The 23421-nt window shown below is 44.2% G+C and overlaps 1 protein-coding gene across 3 annotated transcripts in view; it reads right to left on the reverse strand.

Annotated features, from left to right (window-relative positions):
• Nucleotides 1-23421, reverse strand: part of RGS20 (regulator of G protein signaling 20) — a 68401-nt gene that overhangs the window by 14869 nt on the left and 30111 nt on the right. The gene's annotated exons all lie outside the window — the stretch shown is intronic.

Raw genomic sequence — 23421 nt, forward strand, 5'->3', positions numbered from 1 at the left:
TTGTCTTTTTAGGGCCCCACTCGTGGCACGTGGAAACTCCCAGGCTAGGGGTCCAATTGGAGCTGCAGCTGCCGGTCTACACTACAGCCACAGCCAACACAGGATCCCAGCCGCGACTGCAACCTACACCACAGCTCACCGCAACGCTGGGTCCTTAACCCACTGAGCGAGGCCAGGGATCGAACCTGTGTCCTCATGGATGCTAGTCAGTTTCTAACCTGCAGAACCACGACGAGATACCCCCCATCCGTTTTTAGGCTCTTTGAGAAAATGCAGTGTGACTCCATCCGGGTCATTTCTGCTAATTCTGGTAAAAGCTGGTGCTTCAAATCCATTCATTTGCCAAACGATGTTCACTGGCTAGAATCTGCCAAGCACTGTGATAAATTCTAGGAGTAAATGACGCACAGCAGGTCCCTAAGGCACACAGTTCAGTGCAGGAGACAGACGCTGACTTCACATCCCTCAGCTGTCAGGGACCTACAATAAGTATATTTCCCCAACAGCTCAAGTCCCCAGGGCAGTTGCAGTGACCACTGGGCCGTGGCTGCCCGAGGCCAGAAAACCAAGGTGGACAGTGGCCCAGACCTGTCCTGCCACCTGTAGGGACAGTGCCCTGGCCCACTTTGGAGGACAATGCACCATCAGAAACCCTTTCAGTCCTACCCTTTCCTGAGAACTACAGGAACGACTGAAAGAAATATAAACACAGCACAAGAAACAAGAAATTACCGAGTCCACTTTTACCTTTGATTCTTTCATTGAATTTGTTACTGGAGTAAAAGCAAAAAATGTATATATATTTAAGATATATATATATCTCAAAGCCACGTGAAAGAACTTTAAATAGGCCTTTGGGATTACATTCTGAATGTTTTATTCTATTCCAACATTAAATTTATCAATTCCTACTTATATGCTACTGAACTTTTAATTATCATAGTTTTTTTTTTTTTTTTTTTTTTTGTCTTTTTGTTGTTGTTGTTGTTGTTGTTGTTGCTATTTCTTGGGCCGCTCCCGCAGCATATGGAGGTTCCCAGGCTAGGGGTTGAATCGGAGCTGTAGCCACCGGCCTACGCCAGGGCCACAGCAACGCGGGATCCGAGCCGCGTCTGCAAGCTACACCACAGCTCACGGCAACGCCGGATCGTTAACCCACTGAGCAAGGGCAGGGACCGAACCCGCAACCTCATGGTTCCTAGTCGGATTCGTTAACCACTGCGCCATGACGGGAACTCCCTAATTATCATAGTTTTATTGTATGTTTTCACATCAGGTAGGTTAAATTCTCTTTACCAAGTAAAACCCCCCCCCCAGTTTTTTTAATTGTTCTGGCCTGTTTGTTCTTCCAGTTGAATTTTGGAATCAGCCAGTCAGTACTGCGTGGGAATTTTGATTAGGAGCACTTTGGATTTATTGGAAATATTTATGAGAAATGACACCTGTTTCACGGTACCTATCAGGGCTGATGGCCCTTTTCTTTCCCCCCCTCGGCATATGGAGTTTCTGGGCCAGGGATCAGATCTTAGCTGCAGTTGTGACCTACACTGCCACTGTGCTGGGCAGGGATTGAACCTGCGTCCTGGTGCTACAGAGACACCACTGATCCCCCCGCATCCCAGGACAGAGTGGGAGCCTTGTCGGAGGGACGTCCCTCATCCACAGCCAGAATAACACTCAGAATGCTCATCCACAGTGTTTGGCCAGAGTGGTCCAGCCTTCCAAATGGACCCCATTTAATGTCCCCGGGTGGGGTCAAAGACCAGCTCCCCTGGGCATCACATTCTCACTGGCATTTTAGTGGAGCCAGAGTCTGGTTTCACTTCATTCAGGACACGGAGGGCCAAGGACAAGCCAGCCCCATCTCCAAACACCCATCTCCAAACAAAAAGACTTTCAGCAGAAGATGCTCCAGGTAACTCATTTTCTACGAGGTACTGATGCAACTTGCCTCATTAAAAACAAAATCCCAGTTGCTTCTCCAAAGAAGGAAGGATCGTGACGAGGTAATGTCAAGGGACTCCTATTCCAGCATCTTTGCAAGTCTGGGTCTCCCCAAGCATGACATGAAATATCTATTCATTTAAACCCTGTCTTGTGTATAATTTAAGAGTGCTCTTAAAACAGGACTTGTATATTCCAATAGGTCTCTTCCTGAACATTTTGTAGATCAATTTTTGCTGCTGTTGTAAATACCCCCTCCCACCTCCATGTTTCAAAAGAGTTCTTTTGGAATCCAGGAAGCTAAGGACACTCTCTCCGGCCTCTCTGTTGAATTCTCTTACTAGTTCCAGCAGTCTTTTTGTTAATTCTCTTGTTAGAATCTCTTTTTTTTTTTTTGTCTTTTTGCTATTTCTTGGGCCGCTCCCGCGGCATACGGAGGTTCCCAGGCTAGGGGTCCAATCGGAGCTGCAGCTGCCCGCCTACGCCAGAGCCACAGCAACGCAGGATCCGAGCCGCATCTGCAGCCTACACCACAGCTCACGGAAATGCCGAATCGTTAACCCACTGAGCAAGGGCAGGGACCGAACCCGCAACCTCACGGTTCCTAGTCGGATTCGTTAACCACTGCGCCACAACGGGAACTCCCAGAATCTCATTTTCTAATTAGAGGGCCATACTGTGGCTAAATAATTACACTACCTGTTTACCTTCTGTCCCTTTCCTAGGTACAAACATCTTCTCTTTGGTCTTATTTCATTGGCCAGGAAGTTCAGTAAATATTGAAAATAGAAACACTAGCAAGAGCTTTCCTTTTTGGAGTTCCTGCTGTGGCACAGCGGGTTAAGAATCCAACTGTAGCGGCTCAGGTTGCTGCGGAGGTGCAGGTCCAATCCCTGGCCTGGCACAGTGGGTTAAAGGATCTGGGGTAGGTTGGATTCAATCCCTGGCCAAGGCACTTCCATATCAGTGCATAGGGCCATACACATTTTTTTTTTTTTAAAAAGAACATTTTTCTTCATGACTTTCATGAGAAAACTGGCAAAAGTTTGCACATATGTGTGATATGTGTTGGAGGGTTCTAGGAGAAGATAACTTTACCAAGTTAAACAAGTTTTCTTATATACATGGTAGAAGTCGTTCCAGCCTATTTTATTAGTTAGCAGATTTTGTTTGTGTTTACCTATTTCTTTGTAAATATAGTCGTCCCTCCGTACTCATCCAGGACCCCCAGGATGTCAAAATTCACAGATGCTCAAGTCCCTACGTAAAATGGTGTGGTGTTTGCATGTAACCTACACAACCCTCCCGTACACGTTAACTCATTTCTAGATTTCTTGTAATACCTAACACAATGTAAATGGTAATTAAAAGGCTGTAAATACAAGGTCAATGCCACGTAAATCATTGCACATGCAATAGTTGTAAATTCAAGTTTTGATTTTTGGAACTTTCTGTAATGTTTTTTCGAGTGTTTTAAATCTGAGCTTGGTTGAATCCACAGATGCAGAATCTGAGGATGTGGAGGGCTGACTATACCTGGAAGAATCTTAATGATTTGGTGAGCAAATTCTTAGAGAGCATCATAAGGTTGCTCACGACTCAAAACAGACTTCAGAAATCAGAGGAAAACCCCATCCAAATCTGTTCTTACACACGTTGGAAAACAGCTTTATCGAGGTCTATGACATGCAGTAAACTGCACATGTATGTACTTGCGAAAACGCCACCCTGGTCGGGACCACATCCTCAAGGTCACGTCTCCTCGCGTCCCTTGGGGACCCGTGTCCTCCCCTCCTTCCTGCATCTGCCTCCCCCAATCACTGGTCTGCTCTTTCCTATTAATTATCAATTTGCATCTTCTAATTTTAGAAGCACCGGATCACACAATACCTACTCTTTTTTGGTCTGGCTTCCTTCACTCAGTCACTCAGGATAATTAATTTTGTGATTGTTGTGTGAACTAGCAGTTCGTTCCTTTGCATTTCTGAGCAGTTTTCCTTTGCATATAGATGTACCACAATGTGCTTATCCATTCACTTTTTTGATGACCCTATACCTTTTTGATGGTTGCTGGAAAAGATTATATATATAAATATATATATATATAATCACTGTCTTCTTTTGAATATGAAAGTCTTTTATTAGATAAAACCAGACGTGTATGTTGCTGAGACTGTGTTGAAATTTGCAGCACTGCATACGGTTGTAACATGTTTCTCCAGTGTGTTCTTCCGCATTGAATACTGTTCAAGGATTACGATCTTCTGCTGTTTGTACTGGATTAATCCTGGGATGTAACCATTGTCCTAATTTATAATTCCTCATTTCTTTTCTCAGTTTTCTATGTCTCAGCTCATCTTTGTGGAGTCTCAACTTGGACCTATAATCTATTTAATTATCCTCCTAAATATCATTACAATTTCTTGTATGTTTCCTTGGAATTTTTTTTTTTTTTGTCTTTTTGCCATTTCTTGGGCCGCTCCTTAGGCACATGGAGGTTCCCAGGCTAGGGGTCCAATTGGAGCTGTAGCCACTGCCCTACACCAGAGCCACAGCAACTCGGGATCCGAGCCGAGTCTGCAACCTACACCACAGCTCACGGCAACGCTGGATCCCCAACCTGCTGAGCAAGGCCAGGAATTGAACCTGCAATCTCATGGTTCTTAGATTTGTTAACCACTGCGCCATGATGGGAACTCCCTTTCCTTGAAATTCTTACACATGGTTCCTTAACTTTGACATCTTAAACCATTTAGAATCTTAATGCTTTGAATAAGCAAGGATACAAAATATATGCCATTCCTACAAAATTTACTAACAAGCTATCATTTCTCAGTTACCATAATTCTAAGTCAACAGGCATGGCTTTTACTCGGTGACTAGTGTTGGGGTGTTTAGCGGTGGGAGTGGTCACCAATACCCAGGCCTTGCTGAGCTGTGGTGAAATGGGAGTGATTGAGAGGAAGGTAAAAGTGTTAATAAAACATGACTATAGAGATATGCAAAGTGTTTACAATGGTTGAAGTTTTGTCATTAGCACATGGCATTCATTATACTTTCTGCTCTACATTTATCTGTGCTTGAAAATTTTCCTTAATAAAGTTTCTAAAATGTTGAATTGTATCACATTAAAAAAGATCTACTGAAACGATCGTATGACTCACCTCCTTTGAACAGTTAATGAAGGGAATCACACTTAATGCATTTCTTAATGCTGAATCACCCTTAACTTACTAAGGAAACTCTTACTAGGTTTAAAAAGATGATTATTTTTGGAGTTCCTGTTGTGGCTCAGCGGGTTTCAAACCTGACTAGTATCCATAAGGAGGCAGGTTCGATCCCTGGCCTCACTCAGTGAGCTAAGGATCCAGTGTTGCCCTGAACTGTGGTGTAGGCTGAAGATTTGGTTCAGATCTGCGTGGCTGTGGCTGTGCTGTAGACCTGCAGCTGCAGTTCCAATTTCACCTCTAGTCCAGGAACTTCCATATGCCGCAGGTGCAGCCCTTTAAAAAAAAAAAAAAAAGATGATTATTCTTTTATTATACTGCTGAAGTTGATTTTGCAGCATTTTATGAGAACTTTAAAATCTATCTTTCTTTCTTTTCTTCTAAGGAATTTTCCCCTGAAGATATTTAGAATTTGCCAGTGAAGTTACCAGAACATTTCAGGAGTGGCCTGTTGACTGTGTTTTCAACTTACTCTTTTTTTTCTTTTTATGGCCACACCTGCAGCATATGGAAGGTCCCAGGCTAGGGGTGGAATCAGACCCCTAGCTGCTAGCCTACACCACAGGCATAGCAACACAGGATCTGAGCCGCATCTGCAACCTATGATCCTTGAGTGAGGCCAGGGATCGAATCTGCATCCTCATGGACACTATATCAGGTTCTTAGCTTGCTAAGCCATAATGGCAACTCCCTCAACTTATTCTTTGATTTCTGTTCTCAGTTTCTTCCTCTCTCTGAGTCAAGATGGTATTTTTCATTTTCTGAAAAAAAAAAAAACAACCATTCATTTCATCGTTTTCAAATTTATTGAAACTTATCATGGTTAGTTTTTTTTTTTCTTTTGTATTTTGGGTTAGTCGTCTTAATTGTCAGATCAAGATGCTTTAAATTAGTGCAGGCATGTTCAAAAAGCAAATATATAGTTGCTTATGGAAGGCTTGCATACTTAGTCTCACTAAATATTTGTAAAGAACTAATTTTTTTGGCCACGCCTATGGCATGCAAAAGTTTCTGGGTCAGGGATCAAACCCGAGTGACAGGAGTGATCCAAAGTGCTGCAGTGACAACACTGGATCTTTAACGCCTGAGCCACCAGGGAACTCTTGAAAATTAATTTTTTAAATGTAATAGCTAATTAATATGAAGACTAATAACATTAAATGAATGCTATTTGCAAGCTTTAAAAAATATGCCACTGTCGTGTATATTAGTTCAGCTGGCTTTTCAGACACTGATATGGGGTCTGATTAGCCAAACAAGCTGCATGCATCTCTTCCTATGTCTCCATCACACGTGTGGGAGAACTCCACCCACATTCCCTTCCCATTTGCTCTTTCTACGTGACACGGAATCGGCGCTCCTTTGACACTTATCTCCTATTCCTTGGGTGTGTATCTGGCTCAGGCTGCTGGGCACAGTATCAGGGTCTTTGGGGTGACTCACGCCTGATGCATGAGAGATGCACCAGAAACTGGCTGCCTTTGCTTGAGGATCCTGAGGCTCAGAAGTTAGATGAACGTGACAACGGTGTCTGTGACCTTGGAAGCTTCGATCTATGATTTATGGCAGTTTGAGGAAATGGGAACAACAGGTTGGCAGTTTATTAAATATTCAGATCTTAACTAAGAGATAATCCTACACAGACATGGCTTTTCCGTTCCTAGGAACCCAGCGCTGAAGAAAATTCTTTCAAAGTTCAAGTAAAAGCCAAGGCGAATTCCTAATTTTGATCTCAATCTTTGCGTAATAGGGAGTGGAAAGCAGTAACTAGTCAGAAAACATGTTACCATAACCATAATTAGCTCAGAAAAGTGACTTATTTTCTGGTAAACTTAAACTCAATAGTCAAAGTCCATACACAGCTACATTTATTTTCCTCCCAGCAACAAAAACTCAGCAACAGGTGGGTGACATGTCTGCCCAGGAAGCCCCTTAGAGACTCATCATACAGGATTTCTGTCCAGGCTGGTTACATAGGCATATTCTGGCTAGAATGTTCCAGACTTCCGGAAGGAAAGCAGGTACCCACCATAAAGCAGAGTGTTCATGTGAACACTCTAGGCCCAGAGAACCACGGTTTGCAATGACCTGTTCATTGAAAATACTTTGAGAAGCAATTTCCCAGGCTCTAGCCACAGCCCAATCTTGGCAGCAAGATTGGGGAGGTTCCAAGTACCCGACTAGGATCCAAGAGGATGTGGGTTCGATCCCTGGCCTCCCTCAGTGGGTTAAGGATCCGGCAGGCTGCCCCCTGCCAAGCATGGGAATGTTTAAGGATCAACAGGAACATTAATTGCAAAGCTCTGAAACACGGGATGTGTGTAAATCCAGGACTTCACAGGGATGCTAAAATGCCCACTGTTACTTTTAGAAAATGGTAGGCAACCAACTTATTTTGAAAACTGGTAAACAAGGACAGAGAATTGAGGGGTTTTTTAAAATAATTTTTTACATCTATTTTATTTTATTATTTTTTGTCTTTTTCTAGGGCTGCACCCGCAGCATATGGAGGTTCCCAGGCTAGGGGTCTAATTGGAGCTGTAGCCACTGGCCTACGCCAGAGCCATAGCAACTCGAGATCCGAGCCACATCTGCAACCTACACCACAGCTCACGGCAACGCCGGATCCTTAACCCACTGAGCGAGGCCAGGGATCAAACCTGTGTCCTCATGGTTCCTAGTCAGATTCGTTAACCACTGAGCCATGATGGGAACTCCTAAAATCATTTTTAAAATTAGAGTTGATTTACAATGTTTTGTCAATTTCTGCTGTACAGCAAAGGGACCTGGTCATGCGTATATGAGAATTGGGTTTTCATCCCATCTTTCCTACACAGATGTTACTTCATGGTGACCCATGGTTGGTAAGGAGAAGTTTCTCTTTGCACAAGTTTCCTAGCCAATAAATGAAAAGGAACCTTCTCCTGGACAGTAAGTGGCCGGCTCCCTCTCACCCTGTGCGAGGGCGTTCGTTTTACTCAGTCCTCTATAAAGACCTCGCCCAGTGTTTTTTGGAGTCTGTTGAAAAGACCAGTTCTTTGTTGCTGCTCTGTATTACGAACAAAGTTCCTTTCTTCCTGGGCCACATCTGTTCATTTTTCTTTCACCGCCTTCTGAGCTTCCCCTGGCCTCAGGAGCAACATGCAGCTAAGATGGGCCCTACTCCACGGACATCCTGTGTTAGGCTGCATCCGCAGACGCTGTCATTTCCTTGTTAACTGCAGTATCATTTCTGAGTATTTAGCACCATGGCCCCCTAATTCTAGTCTCCTTTGGGTCCTTCAGCTTCTAAATTTCCTCAGCCTGGGAAAGCTCTCACTAACCTTCTTTTGCCTGGATGCAAGATGATTTTTCTCAGGTTCCCGTTAGTTACATGTTCTGCGCCCACTCCACCTGCCTGTGATCACATCCAGGGGGTGCTGCGTGGGAGCTGGTGGAGAAAAAGGGGACTCCTGCAGGCTTGGCTTGAAGCCTGGTGCTCAGCCAGGGCTGAGGCTAGAGGAAGCTGTGACCCAGGAGCCTCTCAGCCCAGCCTCCCCCTCCCCAGAACTGGGAGAAATCAGTACCCAGTAGGGAAAGGACCGGTTAAAGGGAGGGAGGTACTAGGCTGGAGGGATGCTAAAGCTGGTGTCCAGACCCTGGAGCGAGGTTTCTGAGGAGGTGGGGCTTTGAGGCTGGTGACTCGACAGGAAGTCTTTTTTGGCTGCTTTTTCTCTTTCATTCAAGAAACAATGAAGTGTGAAAAACAGACCAACTGAAAGCAGAAGGGCGGCTTTCACTTCGGACTCTCCCTGGGTTTAGCTCTGAAAATAGCAGCAAGTGAACACAGCTCTCTGAATCCCACTCTAAGCATAAACACTGGTCACCTGATGCCAGTTAAGTCACAAACAGGCCCTCTGCCTGCCTGCTGCTCCCAGCTGTTATTAGCGGCTGGGAAGTAAATTGAATCCAGTCAACAGCGACGTTTCTTTCCACTGTTCCGCTGGATCCTGGAGTAAGCCGATTTTAAGTCCGAGAATGCTGGCACGTTACCCTGTGGCAGAGTCACCACCAGAAGAAAGTCCAGCTCACTCTGGTTCATGAAATATTAATGGAGTCCTTGCATTGACTTCAGCACAAATCAAATCAAAGCTGTAACTTCCACTTTATAGGACCCAGAAAGCTAACAGTTTTTAGTAACTAGTGGGTTTTCGTGGGAGATCTAAATTCTTCCTCTGTGTAAAACTGAGTTTTCACAGTTTTCGGTCTTTTGGTTTTACTGTCTGAACAAATTCGGAACTATTTACGGAAGAAGCTGGTACACTGTTCCAGTAGGGGAAGTCAACTAAAACTTAATAATAGACTTTTTAGTATTATAATGACTTCCAGATGGATGCTTACGCGTACCCTTACCTTTAAGAGAACTATTTAAGTATATTACCATCTGTTTTTCAGTGATGTTGAATGGAAATCTTTACTGTTGTTTATCTAACTGTTGCCAAATTTGTAACTTAAGCCACCCAAGGTTTTAAAACTATGATATAAATGTCTTTTTCTTCTGCTGTTCCTAAATGAACATACTGTATAACTCAAGTTTTGCAATTGCCTTCAGGAAATATTAAGAATAGTAAGAAATTATGATCTGAAGGAAATTCATAAATGATGCATGCGTCTCCTTGTCCTTTCTTCATACCAGTCAACAATTAAAGAAGTACTGATTGAAACCCTGACCTCAAGGCTTTCCTTACCCCAAGAAGCCACGGGAGTTTCTCAAGGAAACCATAGAAAGGCCGTCCGTGATTACACAGCCTGGGGCACCTCTGAAAGGACCGAACACTTAATCTTTGTCTGTGGGGTTGTCTTAGGCAATCTTCAAGTCATTAAAGAACGGGCCAGGTTTGGGTGAGACTTTTTGCTAGCTTTTCAGTGCATCACAGCAGGGAACAGGCTCTCTAAGAAGAATTTCAGAGCAATCGCTGCAAATCACAGAAAAAACAGGATGAAATATTTGCAATGTGGAAAAGTTAATGTCTAAAATCAAAATTTTTTCCCCCGGACACACCTGCCCATCCTCCTGCTTCCTGGGCCTTGGGAGCGGTGTGACATCTTTCCAGCCCCCTGAGAAAGCCTGAAGTGACTTTTCAACTTCCACCTCCTGGCAAAGCAACTCCTGCCTCCCAGGTGTCTACAGCCTATGCCCTGTTCTCTTTCCAGGTGCACGGCCCTGTCCCCATCTCAGGCCCTGCATCATGCAGGAAAGGCCATGTCCATCACTCTGCCTCTGCGCTTACTCTGGGCCCTAGAAAAAGTTATAAATGCCTCCCCACCCCCACCCCCTGTGTGGTTGCTCTTTCAGTCCTCCTTCTGAAGCGCATTTAAGTGGTGCGTCTTGGTGGGGAGGAACCTGACCTCCGGATGAAGGTGCTTCGGCAAACGTTTTCATTTTGGACAGTTGAAAAGTTGAGGCTGAGTTCCCATTGTAGCTCAGCAGTAACGAACCCGACTAGTCTCCATGAGGACGTGGGTTCGATCCCTGGCCTCAATCAGTGAGTTAAGGATCCGGTGTTGCCATGAGCTGTGGTGTAGGTCGTAGACTTGGCTCAGATCCTGTGGCTCTGGTGTTGGCCGGCGGCTACAGCTCTGATTAGGCCCCTAGCCTGAGAACCTCCATATGCCTCGGGAGCCGCCCCAGAAAAGGCAAAAAGACAACCCCCCCCAAAAAAAACCAAAAACCAGTGGCTGAGATGGCATGCATTTCCTGCAGGGGTCTTTGACTAAATCTGGTGTCCAGTAGGCACAAGGTGTCACTGCAAAGGCTTCGCACAGTCCCTGTGCCCTGGGCAGTGTCAACACCACACTGTGAGAAATGGTAGAAGGGGGCCTTCTCAACACCCTTCCTGGTGCTTAGTCTCCTGGTTTCCCAAATGCTGAAAAAAAATGCCAAGCTTTTACTCAGGGACTCACGAGGAGGGCAGGTAAGCAACGCCGCGGTCATAAACCTGGCTGGAGAGTTACATGGACAGCTTTTGTTGACAGTAGTCCCCGTGCTCTCCAGTAGGTCCTTGTTGTTTATTCATCCTAAATAGAGTAGTTTGTATCTGCTCAGTGGGTCCCTCCTCACAACCCCCCCTTGGGAACCACAAGTCTGAATTCTATCTCTATGAGTCTATTTCTGTCAATCTATTTTAAAACACCATTATTTTGATTCACTTTATTTTTAAATTTTTAAAAAAATTTAGCCATGTCCTCCAAATGTGAAGTTCCCTGGCCAGGAACTGAACCTATGCCACAGCAATGATCCAAGCCGCAGCAGCGACAATGCCGGATCCTTACCTGCTGAGCACTAGGGAATTCCACTGTTATTTTACCTTAAAGCAGTATGGTAGACTGAGAGGAATGCTGAAGGGACGGCAATGCTTAAGTAAGGTGGGCTCAGCGACCTTACCTAAGTCACTTGCCTGTGCTGGGCTTCCTGCTTCATTAAGTTCATTTTAGTTGGGATCTTCATTTTGTTGGGCGTGACAAAGGTATTCCGTGGCTGAAAGCCAAGCCGCATCAGAAAAAGAAAGAAACATACTCGAGGGAGCAGGAGGAGGGACCTGAGGCTAGGCTGCTGCAGTGGGGGTGGCGACGTGTGTGCAGAGCAGGGAGGTGATGCTAGGAGCTGAGACAAGAGTGTTCTACAGCCCTGGGGTGTGGTCTGTGTGGGGACAGTGCCCAGCCCCTGGAGGAAATGCTACATCAGAGCCGAGAACCAGGGTATTTACTGGAAGCGTGAAAGTGTGTAGGGAAAGAGCGCCACAGAAGTCCTTTCCCTGCACGTCACCTTGCAGTGGAGACTCCAGGCGACCACACCAGGCGGAGCGTCTCAGCTCTCCCTCATGACACAGGTTAGCATCAGGTCTGGAATGCAAGCTCTCTCCCTGGCTCAAAGCACTCGAGTGCTCTCTGGCGCAGAGAATTACTGTATTCTGTCCTCTGTACAATCAACAGTGGAGAAGTGGGTTCCCAGAGTACCTCCCGAGAAACAAATATGCATAAAACGTAACTAATTATATTTCAGGTTTTATTTCATAGAGAAGACTGGCTACGTGCACTTAAGGCTGCACAAGCTCTGAGTGTGTTCCGTCTCATTCATATTTCGTCTCTACCTTGGGCTTGAAAAATGTAAATAAAACTAGAGCTTGGAGGGTATTGTGAACTATGCATGCTTCAGTGAAACCCTAAGAATGTGAACTGAAATTTCATGTGGATTTAAATCCTCTACAAATTCACACGTCTATAAACGTGCCTGAAATACTGATAAGAGCAAATGAGCCTTACTTTAAAAAATTTTTTTATGTATTTATTTTTAGGGCCACAGGTGGTGCATATGGAGATTCCCAGGCTAGGAGTCAAATTGGAGCTGCAGCTGCAGCTGCCAGCCTACACCCCAGCCACAGCAACATCAGATCCTTAACCCACTGAGTGAGGCCAGGGATTGATCCCGCATCCTCATGGATACTAGTCAGGTTCTTAACCTGCTGAGCCATGATGGGAACTCCTGAACTGTATTAATGTACATGCAAATTAGGGATGATAAAAAGGTACAAAAAGGCATGTTCGTAAGTAACTAACTTGGCGTTCCCTTGTGGCACGATGGGTTAAGGACCTGTCATTGCCACTGTAGTGGCCTGGGTTGCTGCTATGGTGTGGGTTCCATCCCTGGCCCCAGGAACAAAAAGTTTCGTTAGATTTTTCTACTCCTTACAGGTCTGTCTGGGCTAATTTTCTCTCTTTTTTCACAAATTTTACTTTTCCCCATAGAAATTTCTCCATGATCCCTTACTGGATAGTAGTGTTGGCTATTCAGACTTTGCGCTGTCCATTATTAGCTAGAATTTTCACCTGTGATGATGCTCCTCTTATAAATGATAAGAAATATCAAGCTCCCATCCTATGTAAAGCTTTTTGGCTCTGAGTAACTTGAATCCCTAAAAGCCTCCAGCATCTGAGCTCATCAAAGCTTTGCGTATCATTTCCCTCTGGCCCGTCTTCATTAGGACTTTTGGGGCTTATTAATTGTCATTAAGTTTCCCTTAGTACAAAATTGCTAGATGCTGAAATGGTGGCTGCCAAAAGGAAAACAAGTTAGATCCTTTGATTTTGTTTCCTGTGGGAGATTGTCTTTAATTGGATTTTTGGTCTGGCCTTCTGGATTTTTTTTCTTGAGAGTGCACTATTTCTGTAAGAAATGACATTGCTATGGGTTGAACTTACTTTCATTTAGATTGTTTTCTGCAAGAACCTGGTAATACTCCACACTGACACTTCGGTTATGGATCAGAGGTCCTTCCCTATAGGACCACAGATAATACGGTAGCTTTTTCTGGGCTCCTTGCCGCTGTCAACTCTGTCTCCATCAGTGCAAAAGCTGTTACTGGCATCCTGCTGTATGTGAACGCTTGGGGTGTGGGTCCAATAAAAACTTTATTTAGGGACAATGAAATGAGAATTTCCTAAAACTTTTGTGTCATGAAATGTTATTCTTCTTTTGCTTCCCTCCCCCTAACAATTAAAGAAGGTAAGAGCTGAGCTTCTGCATTAGAGGAGCTGGGGGTGGGGCACCCAGAGAGGGAGGGAAGCTCTTCCCCTCCCCCACACCTTGCCCTCCAGGCCTCCTTCCCTTTTGCAGTTCTGGAGTTACTGCCCTTCCCCTCCTCCCTCCCCCCTCCTCCCTGCCCCGCTAGAAGGGATGGAGCCAGAACTGCAATTGTCCCCTTGGCCCCAACCTGCCAGCTTCCTCCATGGAGATTTCTGACTTGTCAAGCTTCCCAGCTGTGAGAGCCAATTCCTCAAAATAAATCTCTCTATGGAGTTCCCGTCGTGGAGCGGTGGTTAACGAATCTGACTAGGAACCATGAGGTTGCAGGTTCGATCCCTGCCCTTGCTCAGTGGGTTAACGATTCGGCATTGCCGTGAGCTGTGGTGTGGGTCGAAGATGTGGCTGGGATGCTGCGTTGCTGTGACTGTGGTGTAGGCCCGCAGCTATAACTCTAATTAGACCCCTAGCCTGGGAACCTCCAGATGCTGAGGGAGCGGCTCAAGAAAAGACAAAAATAAATAAATAAATAAATAAATAAATAAATAAATCTCTATATAAAATAAATAATAAGCAATTTTTAAAAATATAAAAACGTTTCCAAGTGACAGGTCATAGAAAAATGGGCAGTGGTCTGGATTGGGGCTGGTGCCTTAGCTGTGGTAAATATACAGAAAAGCGCAGGAGGTTGTTTACTGCGAGAAAAAGAGGTGCAGGTCTCTGTGGCATTTACATCCCACTGAAGGGGCTCAGCAATTTCCTGCCACAAGCCCTGAGAGCTGAGTACACCACAGCACAGACTGCACGTCTGCCTCCAGCCCAGCCCGCTTCCCTCATTTCCGAACCTACTCACCCAGCAGACTCCTTGTGCCACAACCGGAGCCCTTGCAGAGGCCTCAGATTTGGTGTCTAAAGGGATGCCTGTCCCCACTCAGGCCCCACTCTGGCTCTCCAGTTGGCTTCAGTCCATCGGTCCACAGCACCCCCTCCACCCATCCGAGGAGTCACCTGGATTCCTCTCTGCCCCTCACTCATTGCTAAGCTTGCTGACTTCTCTCCAAATCCACCCCATCCTCCCCCACTCTCCCCCCCAGATCTCCACCACAGGGGCAGTTTTAAAACAGAATCCAGGAGTTCCCATCATGGGTCAGTGGTTAACGAATCTGACTAGGAACCATGAGGTTGTGGGTTCGATCCCTGGCCTCGCTCAGTGGGTTAAGGATCCGGTGTTGCTATGAGCTGTGGTGTAGGTTGCAGATGCAGCTCGGATCTCGAGTTGCTGTGGCTCTGGTGTAGGCTGGTGGCTACAGCTCCGATTCAACCCCTAGCCTGGGAACCTCCATATGCTGCAGGAGCAGCCTAAGAAATGGCAAAAAGACCAAAAAAAAAAAAAAAAAAGACAAACAGATTAAATAAATAAATAAAACAGAATCCAGACCAGGGGAGTCTCCTCCTGTGGCCTGCAGCAGCAATCCATGACACCAGAACACAATCCACACCCCAAATCGGAGCCTGCCTTCTCCCAATTGCCAAGGATGTACAAATTCCCCTCCGTTTGGAAGGGCAAATGCAGCAGAAATCACACCTTACTTATATGCACCTGCGGGGCCGTGCCCACGCAGACTGGAGTCTGCACCATCCCGCTCCAGTCGGGGGTCCATCCCGCTCCCTGCAGAGCGCTGGGGCCCCAGCTGTGCGCTGCCAAAGTTAGACAGGCTGCCGCTGTTTTGGGACACCCATCAGTGGGGGCCTCTGGAGTCCTTTTTCCAGCAGGTCTGCTGCTCATTAGAAGAGGCTAATAGACACTTGGGCACATGGTTACCTGGGTTCCACACTGCTTCATGAGCCCAAGACGGTTCTCTGGGGGCCGAGTTCAGGGCATGATAGTCTGCTGTTGCTAGGGTGTGTGTGAGAACCTCTACTCCTCAAGGCGTTGCTTTTCTACAGTTTGCACTAAAATATCTCCTAACTTTTAGGTCCCCACCGCTTTGGCATGAAGTGACCAATAACTAGGTATGCTGACCAAGCAGATCTAACATTAAAAAAAAATCTCAGTGAACTGAAATGTATTACACACATGTGTTTATGCATTCTGGACTCTTCGTAGGGAACCAGAGCCATTTAATTCTTTTTGTGAGACAACATAAGGCATTTAGACAGAGACTTAGGAATAAAACCCCCATCCTAAAGGATGCATTAAAAGGCTGGTAAAGGACCCAGTTCCATTAAGAAAAAACACCAAAACTCTATGTAGTCTTCTGATTCTCAGACTACATTTGATATATTTTAACAATTATATGCTCTATCTAAATTAGTATTTATAGGAGTCCCTGTTGTGGCTCAGCAGAAACAAACCTGACTAGTATCCTTAAGGATGTGGGTTCAATCCCTGGCCTTGCTCAGCAGGTTAAGGATCCGGCTTTGTGGTGAGCTGTCGCAGACTTGGCTCGGATCTGGTGTTGCTGTGGCTGTGGCATAGGCCAGCAGCTGCAGCTTGGATTCGACCCCTAGGCCGGGAACCCTAGGCCGGGAATTTCCATGTGCCGCATGTGTAGCCCTAAAGAGATTAAATAAATAAATAAAACCCTTCTATGTAGTCTTCTGATTCTAGAACTACATTTAACATATTTTAGCAAACATATGCTCTACCTAAATTAGTCATTATAGTTGCACCACCTTCATGATTTTGAACACATTCCTAGAAAATAAGAGGAAAAACACGTCTCTGGGGAGCTAGTTGATGAGATTTAACATGAAGGTGAGTTGTTCCCTTTATTAGACTTTGCATACCTTCTTCACACCACTTTGTACCACTTTATTCATTCTCCCTTAACCCACGTTCAATCGGCCAGGCCTGAAGCGCTGTCCCACTGGCGGGGGCAGGAGAGGCCCGTGTTCCCCAGAACCACCCAGCTGCCTCTAGGACTACTATTTCCATCTTATATTTAGAGTAGAACCTAATTGTTTCCAGATATTATTGAGGTCTTTATTTTTTTAAAGAAACAAATGCAGAAGTCAAAATTAAAGAGTAGATCAGTTACAGGGAATGCAATATGAAAATTAAGTCCATTTAAATAATTTATGGAGGTAATATTAAAATTACTCACAGATCCCACGCAGGCTCTCCTCTGCAAAGGTCAACCAGTATCCTTTCTAGAAAATACCTTTAGCTTTTTCTTCATATTTCTTGTTTTCTCGTTGCCAATATCTTACAAAAAAAACCAAAAAAACAAAAAAACAAACAAACAAAAAAACCTAACAACAACTCTATTGGCTATAATGCCAAATAGTCAGATGTGAGTTTTACTGAGAGCACACGACTTTGGAGGTAATTCTTTCTGCTGCTAAATTTTATTTATTTATTTTCTGGTCTAAAAGGACAAAGATTCTGGCAAAATACGAATGTATAAACTTATTTCATAATATTTTCACAGATATTAAATCATAGGTACAGGTCTTTCATATTAAAAAGACTTTTACAGCGCCCTGTTTGAATGGTAAAAATTTTAGACTCTGTACCAGATATAAGTATATCAAAATACGTGTTTGAAATCAGATTATCTATGTTCAGGTGCCTAACATAATGATGGATAAAGATTAGGGGAACAATGCTAATAGCCATCACTTACTGAATACTCTCTTAAACCCTGGGCTGTACAGTTCTTGCTATGAAGTCAATGTGATTATCCCCATGGTACTGATGTGGAATCAGAGGTTCACAGAACCAGTGAGCAAAGTCAAAATTCAAGCCCAGTTGTCCTTCATTCCCCTGCTCACACTTTTTACATCACACAACCACAACTCGAAGCCTGAGGGACTGCAGGGATTACAACTCACTTCTTTTCCTTCTAACATTTCTAAACTCACAGAACATGTATTCATTTTATATTTGTTTACAGTGAACTTTTCAATGTTCATTTTCTAAACTGCACTGCAAACAGATGATATCATAGAAGATAAAAATGTGATGCAAAGATAGAAGAAACAGAAACTTAACTCAAGAAAAATCTCTTCCAGAAAAAATGGCAGTAGGTCAGTTCCTGAGCAACAACGGAAGAGCTGAAATCCCATTTCTAAAGACATCAGAGCCTGTGGAAGCAGAGAGACTAAATCACCTTGAGTGAGCTTCTGGGAGCGAGCACAAAAGTCTCCTCCCCTGAGGGCATTTGTGGATTGGAGGCTCTAAAGGGACTTAGAGTCGCAGGAGAGCACATCTTCCCTGAACAAGGTCTTCCTCAGACATGTGGCCGGCCAACCTCCACACACTTCCCAGTGGGGGAAGCCACCCGGGGAAGGCGGGGGCAGAAAGAAGCTCGAAGCCTCTGAAGATGAGGCCGAGTCTCTCAGTCTTTCAAGACTTTCAAGACTAAAAAGATAGAAACTCGTTAGGCTCTAAATTCAAAGCCCAGGAGAAAATACCTGAGGGATGGGAAATAACCAAGTTACTTAAGTTTTACTAAAATTACTAATTCATATTATGGCTGATGTGGTCAGTTCCTCGTGCTCACAGAGGAAATCTCTCTAAAGGAGAGTCCTTACTGGTGGAAGATATTATCTGAAACCACACAGATTCTTTATAGATGATGTCCACATAAAATAGAAATTACTAGACAGGTGAAGAGATAGAAAAATGTGACCAATGATAAAAACCAAACAACAGACACAGGCTCACAAACATCTCCATATTGGATTTAGTACACAGGATTTATACATAAAAACTAATGAAAAGATCGAGGATGTCATTAGTGAACTGAAATGCATTGAAAAGTATCAAATGGACATACTATATTTAGAATAAAACAGGTTTTGTTTTTTGTTTTGCCCATACCCAAGGCATGTAGAACTTCCTGGGCCAGGGATCAAACCTGTGCTACAGCAGCAACACAAGCCACTGCAGTGGCAATGCTGATCCTTAACCTGCTACACCACAAGAGAACTCCAAAACAGTTTTTGAAATTAACAATCACTAAGTGGTTTGACAGAAGACTGGGCACAGCAGAAGATAGTTTAAGAGAATAGAAACACAGGTTAAAAGAAAGTATTCAGGTTGAAGGGAGACAAAAAAGGACAAAACCTAGGATAGAATAAAAGACATGAGGAGAAAAAGGAAAAAGGAAAAAGTCTAACATATGTTATGATTTGAATCTCAGAAGCAGGAAACAAAACAGGAAGCAATATCTGAAGAGATAGCAAATGCAAAATTTCCAAAGCGGATGGAAGATATCAATCCACAGATACAAGAAGCCCAGTGAATCTAAAGCAGGACAAATATAAAACACACCTAGGCACACTGTATCCAAACCAAAAAAAAGAAAGAAACTTTATATCAGCCAGAGGAAGAAGACATCTTACCTTCATAGACATGTGACTTTTCAACAGAAACCATAGCAGTCCAAAGATAATGGAATGAGAGTATAAAGGTGAGGCATGGATGGGATCTGCAAAATACTCACACACAGACACAGATACATACATTTTTGACAATAACATATCCAGAATACATAAAAAAGTAGTACAAATCATTGAGAAAAAGACAGACAATGCAACAGACCAGAAAACTTACAGAGGCAGTTTACAAGAGAAGATACACAAATTGCTTAAAAAAAAAAAAGTGCTCAACATTAGTAATCAGGGAAATACTAATTAAAACCACAATGCTATACCTCTCCAGCACTAGAATGGCTACCATTACATCAGGGGACAACACTAAGTGATGATGAGGATGCAAAGCAATGTGTATGTTGCTGGTAGGAGTGTAAATTGGCTTGGAGTGTAAAAAGGGTTTGATAAACTGATAGCATCTAATGAAGCTAAACATACACTGGACCTATCACCCAGAAAATTCCTTCCTGAATATCCAATGGAAATAAGGGCTTATGTTTATCAAAAGACATGAATAAAAATGTTCATATTAGCATTATTCACAATTGCTCACACTGGAAACAACTCAGATGTCCTTCAAGAGTGGAATGGATACCTGAATGCTGGTGTATTCACACAAAGGAAGAAGGCATTGAAAAATAACAACACAGGCAACAACAGTAAAGGAATCTCAAAAACATAATGCTGAGCTAAAGGACCAGATGCAAAGACTATATACAGTGTGATTTTTTTTTTTTCTTTTTTGGCCACACCTGTGGTATGTGGAAGTTCCCAGGCCAGGGATCGAATCTCAGCCTCAGCTGCGACCTATGCTACAGCTGTGGCAACACCAGATCCTTAACCTGCTGTGCCACAGCAGGAACTCCATGCACTACGTAATTCTGTAAGAAGTGCAAAACCAGACACAATTCATACTGGTTTTAACTTAAAACATCTACACTTTTACCTATATAGGAAAACAATCTGGAAAAGCATGGATATGTGTATATGCATAACTGAATCGCTTTGCTGTACACCTGAAATTAACACAACATTGCAAGTCAATTATACTCCAATACAAAATAAAAATTAATTTTAAAAGTGTACACTTTATAAACTATAACAAAGTCTAAAAAGCATGATTCTCACAAAATAGCTACAGCTCCTCATGAAATTTAGCAAACGTATATGAAGCATTGTTTCTCTTTTATAAAATAGTCTATTTAGGAGTTCCTGTTGTGGCTCAGTGGTAACGAACCCGACTAGTATCCATAAGAATGCAGGTTTGACCCCTGGCTTCGGTCACTGGGTTAAGGATCTGGCACTGCTGTGAGAGCTTCAGTGTAGGTTGCACCACAGCTGGGATCTGGCATTGCTGCGGCTGTGGTGTAGGCCAGCAGCTGCAGCTCTGATTCGACCCATAGCCTGGGAACTTGCACATGCTGTGCCTGTGGCCCTAAGAAGTAAAAAAAAAAAATGTCTACTTATTAGAGAGTCCTAATGACCCAAATTTGCCAGGAATTACCTTAAGCCTGGAAGAACTGGACTTCTTACCGGCAGCCCCCATTAAATGCAAAGAAGTATCTGTCACTTTTCTATACAGCAGGAAGTACACGGATTAGTGCCCATGTTATCACTGGAAATGGATACTTGGAGACATACAATAAAGGAACATGGTGAAGTCTATGCATCTGGGAGTCTCTTGCATTCATCAGGGCACAAATAGAGAAAGACACACATGCAATTTTTAAAACAGTAGTCTAATCCTGATTCCAAGGATAATAACTTCTTGCCAGTAATTATCTTCAAGACTTCTACACAAATGAAGAAATCTCCTGGTCCCTTAAATCTCATTATCACCCCACCCGGAGATGTAAAAGTCTTTCAGGGTTGGGCAGGGGGTGGCTTGCACGGTCCTTTCCACTGTCCCGTGCACGTGGAACAGCTCTATAAGCCTGCGTTGATTGAGTCAACAGCCTCAGAAGGCCTGGAAGTGCTCGGTGTTGCAGCCTTAGAGCAACGGGCACCACAAACTCGTGTTCTAGCTCTGGAGCAAGCACGGTCCAGCTGGCATCAGAGGTGACAGGGGCACAGGCAGAGACAAACCAGAAAACAAGAGGTTTCCCTCTACTTCACTGTTGAGCTGAGCTGCATGTGGTCAACCCAGGACCTCAGGAAGCAACACTGGTTGAGTTGCTATTGTCTAAGATCCAAACGTTAATATGTACTTCAGAAAGGTTTAGAGTAAAATTAATTAATAACTAGAAACTGAGCATTCTGCAACCAGAAAGGTCAACTGGCTGTATCAGTCATTGAAACAACTCCAGGAAACTATCACCGCTGGGCAACAGAACAAAGCAGTCATATTTTGCAAATGACTTCTCATGCAAATAGCTAGAATCTAACCCGCTGGACTCTATGAATTCACAAGCAGGGACTATCACCATGAGCACTCGGGCACATCGGGACTTTGCCAGGAACAGTTGTGACAGAAGCCCATGCAATCATACTATGACTTGCCCTGTATGGCAGTGTCTAAACTCTGGAGCTGGCTGCTCAAAGTAACATTCTGGGACCATCTCAGAAGTGCCGGGTAGTCAGTGACTCACGGGTACCGTACTCCGTGCTCGGCTCTGACTCAGTGTGACCCCTATCAGTTGCCGGCTGACACAGTAGGTATGTGAATAAGGTTCATGCTGTGAGTCACCTGGTGGTGCGCAGAAAACCCGGCACCAGTATTCCCAGTGGGACAGTGAGTCACCTCCTAATCATGAATGAGATCTGATTTGACACAGGTGATTTCAAAACTCATTTCTGCTGAACTGGCTTGGGAGCATGCTAGAAAGTCACTCCCTGCTTAATGCCCTGGATTTCTGGCTAAGAACACGTGTTAGGTATTCAGGGACGCAAAATCACTGCAGAGAACCAGTTTTCTTCTTCAAGGATACAGGCAACCGTTCCTAGAAGTGCCTTCCCTGGAAGACACACCAGCCCCATAAATAACTTTGCAAGGCCAGACACCCACCTGAAAAGCTTTGCCACGTAATTTCCAAACTGCTTATGTGAGGGCTGGACCTCTAAGCCACCAGATGCATCTGTCCCCGGAAGGTGAATGTCATTAGACGGCCATGTGGAGAAATGAAAGAACAGTAGGACCCTAGGAACTGATGCTGAAGTAACTGTGATGAAACCAGTGTCCTGGCAATCACATTAAAATAAGAAAGTCTTTTTCCTCTTTCACCCTTGCTTTTCTACAAAATCTGGAATAATAAAAGCTCCTTGTATGTAATCTTTTTTTTTTTCTTTTTTCTCTTTTTAGGACCACACCTGTGGCATATGGAGGTTCCCAGGCTAGGGGTCAAACCGGAGCTGTAGCCGCTGGCCTATGTCACAGTCACAGCAACGCCAGATCCAAGCCACGTCTTCGACCTATACGACAGTTCACCGAAACGCCGGATCCTTAACCCACTGAGTGAGGCCAGGGATCGAACCTATGTCCTCATGGAAGCAGATTCATTTCTGCTGAGCCACGATGGGAACTCCTTTGTATGTAATCCTGAAATACTTTTGTAAAAAGAAGGTCTCTTACAGGAAAGACCTTCAAAGTCAGCAGGAGGGAGATTTTTAAAAATTTAAGAAAAGCTCAAAAATGATTTCTTTTAAAATTTAAAAAAATTTTTAATTTTTATTTTTGCTTTTGAGGGCTGCACATGCAGCATATAGAAGTTCCCAGGCTAGGGGATGAATCGGAGCTGCAACTGCCTGCCTACAGCCAAACAGAATCTGAGCTTCGTCTGTGACTAACATCACAGCTCACGGCAGCATCAGATTCTTAAGCCACTGAGTGAGGCCAGGGATGGAACCTGCATCCTCATGGAGACTACTCGGGTTCATAACCTGCTGAGCAACAACAAGAACTTCTCAACAATGATGTCTAATGCAAAAGCAAGCATTACAAGGGATGACTAGAACATGCAGCCCGGGGTTGGACCTTAAATTCTAACTCTGACTGGGTGAGCTTCCCTGACCTCAGGCCAGCCCATGGCCATGTCTTCTGCTGCGAGAGGCTGTGATAAAGCGGTCGAACAGCAGCAGCCGTATTACCGCCCAGCCTTTTCTATGTTAGAGATAACACGTGCTTGCATATTTTTCTTTATATAATGCATCCTGGTTTCCTGTTTGGTAAAGGTTCATAAATTTGTAGCAAAGAGGAAGTCATCCGTGTGGTGTGTAGGAGCCCTGGGCAGGGAGTCAGAAGACCTAATTCTAATCCCATTCTGGCCTCTATAGCTGGACATGTCTGACCCAGGCCCTCAGCCTCTCTGAATA

This window comes from Sus scrofa, chromosome 4 (genome assembly GCF_054392235.1).
Source record: "Sus scrofa isolate SSC_HxYL_T2T_F1_AM1 chromosome 4, Sscrofa_HxYL_maternal_Yorkshire_Landrace_v2.0, whole genome shotgun sequence".
Taxonomy (NCBI): Eukaryota; Metazoa; Chordata; class Mammalia; order Artiodactyla; family Suidae; genus Sus; species Sus scrofa.